Source organism: Lissotriton vulgaris, chromosome 1_1 (assembly GCF_964263255.1).
Source record: "Lissotriton vulgaris chromosome 1_1, aLisVul1.2, whole genome shotgun sequence".
In the NCBI taxonomy this organism is placed as follows: Eukaryota; Metazoa; Chordata; class Amphibia; order Caudata; family Salamandridae; genus Lissotriton; species Lissotriton vulgaris.
Window position 1 is genome coordinate 139492913 of NC_141685.1, and position 10318 is coordinate 139503230.

A 10318-nucleotide genomic window follows, 5' to 3' on the forward strand; every position below is an offset into this window, starting at 1 on the left:
ACTCTGGGGGGAGGTTCACACATTGTTTCCTCGGGATAGGTTTGATACTGGGCCGAATACTTTGGTCGTGACTACTGGTGGGAATAGGGTTTTTCTTAGCCAGGGGATGCTTTGTGGCCTTGTGCTGGGGTATGCTCTCAGTGATGGTTGTTTTCTTTGTAACAGGTATGGGTATTTTCTGCGGGACTTTTGCTGTAGAAGGTCCCGCTTTTGAACTGTTACCCCCTGCTTTATTATTCACGATGGTAGTCTTCGGAAAGGTCGGGGCAGAGGGGGCTAAACCTTTAGAGGCTAGGGTGGCAAGAATTCTATTAGAAGTCGCTATGTTATCATTTACCAACATATCTAAAGAGTCCATTTTTGTATTTAATAATCTTGTCCTTTCAAATAGCGTTAAGAGTAAAGATTTAATTAGCAACTCTATCTTAGCCAGGAGTATTCCTTCTACAATGCTAACTGTGGTGTTATGTTCCTCAGGCTGGACAACCGCCTTAAAGTTAGGTAGCTGTGTGGGGGATATAGTGGTATTTCCCGAACCCTCAGTGTGTTCCCCTAGATCAGGCGAGTCTATCCTTTTACGTTTCCCAGGATTATGAGTGGGTGGATGTTGTGAATGGGTAGAGGAATTCACTTGCTCAGTACTAATATTAAGATTTGGGGAGTCTGAGAGACCTGATTTCTCACCAGACTGGTCTAGGTAAATAGTCCCACCATTTAACAAATTGTCATGTGCAGTGTCATATGCGCTTTCTTGACCAGTCCCCTCTGGCTACAAAGTTTGATTCTCAGGAGCCGTTACTATCACTGAGTCTACATTAGCGTCGTGACTATCTTTGTTCAACAAGGAAAGTGGGACAGGGGAGACAGCCTCATTAATTTTACCAAGAGAAGATCGCTTGCCTGTGATTATATCAAGCGAGAGGCGTTTTTCAGCTAGAGCGATCTCCTTCTCCAATATAGTAGTGGTGCGTTTAAAAAATTGGTCAACCGTTCCAGTAAAAGTACCATTGGAGGTGGAGACCTGAACTTGCCTTTCTTTACCTGACCGTAAAGTCATTTTTTAAACATACAAAAACAGGATTAGCGCCAACCTCAATGTGCAAACAACAAAGTACAAACAGGCCAAATATGTTCTACCAACAGTGAAGGCACTACCGTAACTTTAGCCTGGAACTGTGATTAGAAAGCAAACAGAGGATACATCAATTAATTGATACCATGAATTAACGTAAAAGTAGGAAGAAAATGTTAGAGAAGTGGCCCGGCCCGACCTCAGCCGGCCCCGGACGGCCACAGACGGTCCCCCCCTTGTCCCGGGCTTCTCCCGGGACGCTCCCGCATGCTCCCGCTAGCGGGTAATGGCCTTCCCTTAAATAGATAGACCGTTGGATTGTAGGTGGGCCGTGGTGGACAGGGAGAGCGGCCAGGTGTCGGTAGGCGCAGTGTGCAGAGGCTTCGGGTCTTAGAAGTCCTGCTGCGCACGCTCGCAGCCCTGGTCCAATCCACGCAGCACAGTCAGGCTCCCCAGTGACACAGGAGCGCAGCGGGACCCGCGAAGCGGGTTCCGCAAGTTGTTATGCAAATTAGGGGTCCAGGAAAGCCCTCGATCCTCGGCAGCAAACAGTCAATTTTCAAAGGTGTCCCACGTCGGTTTCTCCACTCAAACCTTTTGTAGGATTGCAGGCGGGGCGTGGTGGACAGGGAGAGCGGCCAGGTGTCAGTAGGCGCGGTGTGCAGAGGCTTCTGGTCTTAGAATTCCTGCTCCGCACGCTCGCAGCCCTGGTCCAACCCACGCAGCACAGTCAGGCTCCCCAGTGACACAGGAGCGCAGCGGGAACGCGAAGCGGGTTCCGCAAGTTGTTATGCAAATTAGGGGTCCAGGAAAGCCCTCGATCCTCGGCAGCAAACAGTCAATTTTCAAAGGTGTCCCACGTCGGTTTCTCCACTCAAACCTTTTGTAGGATTGCAGGCGGGCGTGGTGGACAGGGAGAGCGGCCATGTGTCGGTAGGCGCGGTGTGCAGAGGCTTCTGGTCTTAGAAGTCCTGCTCCGCACGCTCGCAGCCCTGGTCCAACCCACGCAGCACAGTCAGGCTCCCCAGTGACACAGGAGCGCAGCGCGACCCGCGAAGCGGGTTCCGCCAATTGTTATGCAAATTAGGGGTCCAGGAAAGCCCTCGATCCTCTGCAGCAAACAGTCAATTTTCAAAGGTGTCCACTGTTGTTGGATCCTCCTCGAGGTTAATTATGTTTCCCTCGACTGCCATTACGGGAGGGAAAGAAGGTTCTTAGACACTTCTGGCGACGGGGGTAGCATTCCACCCTTCTAGAGGGAGAAGACATGTTAAACTTACGATACCCGGTTAAAGTTAACCAGAGCCCCAGCATCACAAAATGGACGCTGCTGCCACCGACACATGTCCGACCTCCTGCTGTAGTGTAGTTCCTAGTTTCCCACTAGGCCCTGCGCATTGGAATAACATAAACAGTAGTATCGACGTGGAACTGCGGATATTCCAGGCCTCCACTGACTATGCTAAACTTAATTGGGTTGTGTTACCAACTAGCTCAGAGGTCACTGGAAACTTTCTTCTCTGCATAGGAAGTGATCAGCTTCCTTGGCACAGACAAGAAGGGATTCAGTTTTCCAACAACCGTGCAACATGACAACTTTGCTCCTCAGATCAAGAGTCAATCTCTAGGGTCGTGTGAAACAATAGACATGTATTTCACTCAGTCAGTCTAGTGCAGTTTACTTTCACGAGATGTAGAGAATAGAGAGACGGGCGTGTATCAATAAAGGGTTAACATTTATTGAACAGTCTTTCTTCTCGTACAAGAGAAATGTATTGCCACAATTGTAATAATTGTTATTATAAAAAGTACGTACAGTAAGATAAGTATTGCGAAATAGAACTGTAAAAGCATTGATATGGTTTCTTAGCCATACAATGGTTTAAAAGTAATAAAACATATATACAGTCATATATACATTAGGCTAACATACTCAACCGGTGCTTCTAACTAAGCCTACCCCAGTGTGCCTGACCTAAGCCTAACACGTGGAAGGGGAGTAAGTAAGTAGCTTTAAGTTAAGTTGGTTTTGCCAAGGTTTGTTTCAAGAATTCTCGTCTAAGGGTTTAGTCAACACCATACCTCTGAATAGAATGATGGAGGATTGGTATCTCCTTCAGGGGTCTCTCTCGATATCCCAGTCACCCGCGAAGGTAGACCGGAAGCGCCGGGACTGGATTTCTCTGCACGAGAAAGGCAGCGGCTGCTCTTCAGCGCGTCGAGGAAGGAGGGGGGACAGCGTCCGCGGGCAGCTGGAATCTGCTGGATGTCTTCGCATAGGGACGTCTGTTCAGCTCCTTAAGCGTACTGCACCATAGTTCGCGCTGTAGCGGCGATAATGGTATCAGCAGCTTCACCACCACAGGATAGCAGGCTGCAGCGACAGAGTGCTAGATTTACCAACACAGGGTCGTGCAGGCAGCCAGCATCAGCAACAGTAGCTTGCAGCTCACAGCTCACATTGCTTAAGGCAACGTTGGTAATATTTATACCTGACAGGTGCCGGGTTTGACGCAAGTTTGCTGGACATAAGACGTCAATTAAAGATGTCACTAGGAAGTGATAGTTATCAGTTGCTCATTAGAGTTCCATTACTAATCAAAACATAGCAAGCGGGGATTTCCAGGTTTGCTAAGTTTTTATCTTGTTGAAGAACTCGGAGTGTTATCTAGGAATATCAGATAGTGACTACTGCTCTGTCATTGCACTAATTGGTTGCAAAGGAAGTGGCAGAAGGAACTATGCTGGAATGTGGCTCTGTTCGTGTGAGGCCAGAGATGACTTTTCAGAAAATCGCACTTGAACGGTTATGCCAATATAGGGAATACATGGATTTATAGCCGAATAGGGGCATAAGGTCACAGTATCGATCAGGAACCTAGATAAAACACGCAACACCCACTCCACGGGTTAATGTCCATCAAAATTACTAAAACTAAGCAATTAGATGCATGTGTAACATTGCCCACCCCAAAATACATAAATGCATTCGAAATAGGCGTACTCGTAATACATGGAATATAGGTACTGTACGTTTTTTAAAGCATAGTAATCATTCAAAAATTATTGCATATGAAATCAATGAACGATTATGCAAAAGGAATTACACATGAAGTATCTCTGACAGAAGAAATGCGAGATAAATCATCACATAAAAATGCATTGTAATAACATGTGTGCTAGAGGCTGGTGTAATATTGTTATGTCTCTAGATGTGTTTAGAAATAGAAGTGTGAAGCTTCTGTTCTCTAAGAATAGTTTTTACGTTAAGCAAAGAATTGTTCGTGCCAAAAAAAGGTCAATATTAAAAAAATTGTCCAATTCAAAAAAAATAGATTTCCAAAGCTCCTGGCAGTTTTTGTTGATCAAAACTGAAGGCCGAATTCAGAGTTCATGGGAACGCTGTGTGTCGGAAAGCTTCTTAAAAGTTATTGTTTCTCTACGGGTGAGAACATCGTATCAGACAGGCTCTCAAAGAATTGGTCTACAAATTCAGGTGATAGTTCAACCAAATTAGATAGCGCTGTAACTTGGCAGGTGTGAGAATGATTGCTGTCATCGAAGGCAGGACCAGCAATGCTCACAGAACGTTGTACCTGGATGATGTTGCTTTTGTCACTCGCTCCACTGTTACCACTTGGCTGTAGTACAGGAGTCTCCACGAATGCCGTCATCAGGATTGGTAGCCGCTGGGGACAACACAATGCGTGAGCCGTTATTGGACTGAGCAAAGTATCGATGTCCATTGGTACTGCTGATGGAAGTGAAAGACAGATGTCCAACACGCATTCATCGCCGCAAAGCATACACCGTAGCACAGGTAAAATGCAATTTTGCCATATCGGTCTGAATGAAAGGAACCAGGTCATGTTTAGATCTCTCAGCCTGGCCAATCCGAGGACGTTAGTTATCCTGTCCCGGTAGCGCATTGCTAGGATTGTCTCTTCCATTCCCATGGGAGCTATGTCTGAGCCGAGGCTTGCCTTAACGTAGCAGGAGGGTCAAAAATAGAATCCCTGCGACGAGTCCCAAAAATAATGGTATGCCGCTAAAAATGGAGTGCAGAAAATTAGGAAAGATTCAAAAAATTGCCTGGAAGGGTGTTAGCAGTCCCGTAAAGACTGTCTTAAATATGCCTGGGATGCTTGTTGCACTAGACATGTTAAGGAGTTGGCTGAACATTTCTACGAAATGCACGGGGCAATTTGTTGATAAAAGGTCATGAACCTCAGTAGCTGTCCTTGCAACTGGAAGATCATACGTCTCTTTAGATGACGTTATAGGCACTGTTGTCTGTAAAAGTACAGATTTCATTTTGCTTAATGTATCAATTCGTATAGAATAGAGATTCAGACGAGGCCAGAGGGGAGTCACTATGTCTGGAGGCCCACTCGGGAACAATGCTTGCATACAGCATTTGACCATGGACGTTACTTGTACTAGATAACTTTTCCCTGGCGCGAGGCCACAACATCTGTGATCCGTTCTAAGAATGTAACTCCCGTTTGCGAGTTGCATAAAGAAGGGCTCTATCTGAGTTGCAGGTGTGACTAGCTGGTGGCATGAAAGGTTGTTTGAATTTCCATCACATGCTCCGTGTAAATTAATACCCTGACACAAAAGTATACCGCTTAGTGAATGTTTACAGTTCTCACCGCTAAGAAATACATTTTTGTCACTGTCACTATAGCAAGAATGAGTGTATGGTAATTTCCATATAGATTTTACATATCCTTTACCCAGTTGTTCATACTGGCCAGCAGGTATGTATTCAAGGCACTTTTTAAATCGGAAAGTTGTTATCGGAATTGTGATAATTCCGTGTATTATCCATTCAATGACAGGACTCTCTGACATTGTCAATGGTAATCCCTCGAGTTTTTCGATGCTCAGGATTGTATAGTCTGCTCCTTTCTGTGCCAAACTGATCTGTTTATCAGTAAGGTTAAAACTGGAAAATAATGACGTTGTGTTTATCAAACGCCAAGGCACATAGCCTGAACGAAGATTTTGCAGCGTCCAGCCTAATTCTATAATAGAGCGTAATTGAGACTGGCCCTGTTGTAACATAAGCAAATCTCTGTCTATCACATCAAAGGCAGAGGATACAATATTGTCCAACGAATAAATTCTGGAAGACAGAGTCATTAACCCATTGTCTACTACAGAAAGTGATTTCTCCAAATGAATACGATCAATTTCTCGTATTTTTTCAGCAGTTTCAATTTGCTTTACTTTCCAAGCCTCGTTGTAAGCAGCATAGATGCTGGTCGCTATGAAACGCTTTTGGCGCTGTTTGCGTGGTCCAAGAATGAAATCGCGCAAATCAGCACCATCTTTTAGCAAAGACAAGTGTTGCTTAATTTCAGCCAGTGTGGATGATTTTAGCCATTCAAGGCAGAGCTTCCCTACACTGTATGTTGTTATAATCCCTGGATGTTGTCTCTGGGAATATCTTGAGTCTAATCTGGTCATTTTTAAACCCTGTGTTTTGTTCAGGAACCTATCTTGACAGCTATTTGTGTCTGTAGGCCAGATTAACCACTTTTTCCAATCAGGATGTGTTCTGTTGAAATGTAAAATTTGTGACACGGCTAACTCAATATCTGTGGTTGTATTTTCTGGTATTGGCTTCGGTATAGACGGTGTTCTAAGGTCTTTGATCTTAGCTAGGCCAAGACAAGATGTTTGGTGTATTGTGTCATTTAAAAATAACATTTTTTCTGGTATCATGCAGGTTCTAAATAGTGCTTCAATGCCTTGCACCTGCCAATCTTTTGTACCCCAAATTGTTTTCGTTTCAATATTATTTTTCCAATAATCAAAACCAAATGTCATCATTTTGTCATAAAATGCTTCTGAATATATCAATTTAGAATTTGTCAGCATTGTTTTCATTCCTGTTTTATCTAACAGTTTGTAATAAAACGTTTCTGCATCACTGGTGTTAAACCCTGAGAAGTATATGAATTTCTCAAAAATGCTTTAGAACTGCTTTTAGGTGGTGTAGAACAATGTTCCCATTGATTATACATAAAAACATTTCTATGCTGTGCAGATTTATGCAAGTAGTGATCCCCATAGTGGGTGTAACAGAATAACTGCTCATAACTAGATGAACCTTGTAAATAATCATGATCTGTGAATCTAGCTGACATTACTAAATCAGACATCATGTCATTAATACTGTTAAAGTCCCAATCATCAGAGAATGTACTAGGAGTCACAAAGTCACTTAAGGAAACCTTTAGTTGATGAGGATACTTCAGGATTTCGACCGGACCATAGATCTCATAGTCTGTTTTCTCCCATACTACCCCACCAGGTATTGGAATTGCTGTGACATTTACTGTTGACAGTTCTCTTTTCTTCACGTGGGATGATCAGTGTGGATTCAGGACTAGGTTGATGTTCTGACTTGCTGTGTCCATTGTAATATATTTTCCTTCAATGAATTTTCCCAAACACAGTACCATGATGAGCCAAAGCAGGAGGAAAAATACACCTAGACCGAACCAGAACTCTAGCCAAGGGGAAATAAGGTAGATTTCCTTCAGTTCATGAAAGAGTTCTGTTGCTTTTTCTTTAAAAGACTTTTCTGTTTCCGGCATCACTTCGGGGTCGTTTTGATCTTCAGAGAAGTTGTCGAAGTTGATGAAATAACCAGAGGCAGTTCTGTCAATTGATGGGATTGTTCTTTCAATCTGTCTCTCGGTAGCACTTTCTGATGCCACATCATTGTAGACTGGTGTTGTTTCTTGACGAACTGTTTCAATCTGTGTCTCAAGAGGCACGAGTTCCATGGCATTATTGCATAGTCCTTCATTGTGCACTGCAGGCTGATCGAATGTGATTAGTCTTTCAGTTTGAACCTCTTGGATTGTTGCAAGTTTGGGTATTCTGTTGTTTCTTGGCAGTCCACTGGGCCTACTGTTGATTATAGGCCACATGCTTGTGGTTTTACCAGATCGATGGACACGATTCTGTTCTCCTTTTTACCAGCAAGGGGCGGTAGCACAACTGATCTTGTTCCGGTGACTGCCAAGACAGGTACTGCTTTTCTGTAAGAAGGCCCAAATTCCTTCTTAACCGCGATCTTTTCTCTGACTAGATCCCCAATCTTTGGAATCCAGACAGGCCTTGCTGGGGCTGTTGCGGGTGGTGCCTCGTCAGTGGTACTTGGCTGTTGCTTTAACTTTATGTTGCTTAATGATTTTCTTGTTTCATTCAGTTCCTGTAAAACAGCCAAACGATCCTTTACATCAAAGTGCGTTGTTTCTTCTTGTACCACTGACATCTGACTATCGAGGTCCTGAACTCGCATTCTAATTCCGAACAATAGTTCGTATGGGCTGAAACCTTTTAGAGAATTTCTTGGCATGTTGTTAAGACTAGTCTGGACACTTATTAAATGTTTGACCCACCCAGCGCCTGAACCTAATACCTTCGCTGTTATAGATTGCTTTATGTCCCGGTTTTTTCTTTCTACCACACTATTCCCTTCGGGGTGCGACGGACAAGAATACCGCAACCCAATTCCCATGCTGGCCATGGCCTCCCTATAAGCTCGAGAGCTGAAAGCAGGACCCTGGTCAGAATGGAACGTGGTAATTGCGTATATGCCGATATGGACTCGCAAATCTTTTATAACCGTTCTAGCGTCAGCCGAGCGCTGGAGGCCTCATTTTTTAAGTGCTTTTCGTCTTAATGGTGTACACTGGGACGCGCTTCTCTTCTTTGATTGCGCAGATAGACCGCCTTATGCTGTCTAGAAGGGATCCTGAAACTACACTGGCCTGTTCATTACTGCGATCTCTGTTGCAGTTTTCACAATTTTGAGCAAAACATTGAATATCTATACTCATTCCTGGCCACCAGTACTCTGATTGTAATTCTTTCAGAGAGGCTTTGATTGTTTGGTGTTTCAGACCCAACCCCATGTGTGCTTCCAGTAAGAGGAAGCCGCTCCTGCTCCTGTTTGGAATTACTCTGTCCCCCACTCCAGGGATGCGAGCAAAAGGAACGGAGTTTGCATCGATTACGTATGCATAATTGAGTGGATAGTTTACGGGTAGTGCTGCACAGTCGCCTTTTACGGTCGTTTTTACTGCCAGCATGGTTTCCCCGTCTATGTACTTATCTGTACGCTTTTTTGTGGCTACGGAAGCCGGTTTAGTTGCTTCCGCTTTGGCTGTATTAGCCAATGAATTCCCTGCAACGTGAACGCCATCACGTTGAAGACTCTGTGCGTGAATCACGTGAGTCTTTTGTAGTTCTTTGTGTAAAAGAGCTACCTCGTTCCAGAGCAATTTATGCTTTATTGTGGCACCTGTGTCATCTTTGTAGTCGTTTTCGATCCAACTCTGCAGCTTATTGTTGTAAGAGTTGACGCAAAAATGAGAATCGCACACGATAAGTGTGGGGAATTCGCGTTCTGCATTTTCGAGCGCCATCTTTAAAGATCTGATTTCAGTTCTTTGAACCGAACAGTTTCTTACAGATTCAGTTTTTGTTACTTTCGGTCTGAATTTACCGCACAGCCAACGACCTTTAATGATCGCACATGCTGCATCGTAGGATTTTTTCTCTACATTGAAATGCTGTACAAAGCTATCTGTATAGATTATACAGGCGTACAGTGGGAGAGGCAGAATTTCGATTGGCAGAGGATATTCTTCTTCATATTCTAAATCATTCAGTTCTTCAAATTGCGGGGCGAAATAGTATTTCACATCTTCCGCTCCTAGAGAATCTATGCACTGTATCCATTTCGGATCCAGTGACACTGTAGGCAGGTTTACTGGGCTGAATAGCGCCTCGAAGGCGGATTCCGCTGTGAGGATATTAATCCTTTTGCCGTGTGCTAATTCTCGTTCATTTGCTAATGCGATTTGCACTGCGTTCACAGTTCTTTCTGTGTGACTGAATGTTTTTTCTGCTTGTGTGTACAAGTGAGATTTAATTGAAATAGGTACCTTTTCTCCCTCATTAGAGGTCAGGTACGTGAATCCGCATCTTCCTGGGATGACTCGGATTACAAGATCGATCGTGTTGTCACGTGTATCTAATTTTGTTTTTGCTAACATGTCTGTTTGCAGTGATCTCAAAATTTCTGTGTGTTTTTGAGTCCAATTGATTTGTTTGAAATCAGGTTTAATTAGTTCGTAGAGAGGTTTAGTATGTAAGTTCTTCCGAAATTCAGAAAACCTAGAGTGGATTGTAAATTCTTCAGCGTTTTTGGAGCTT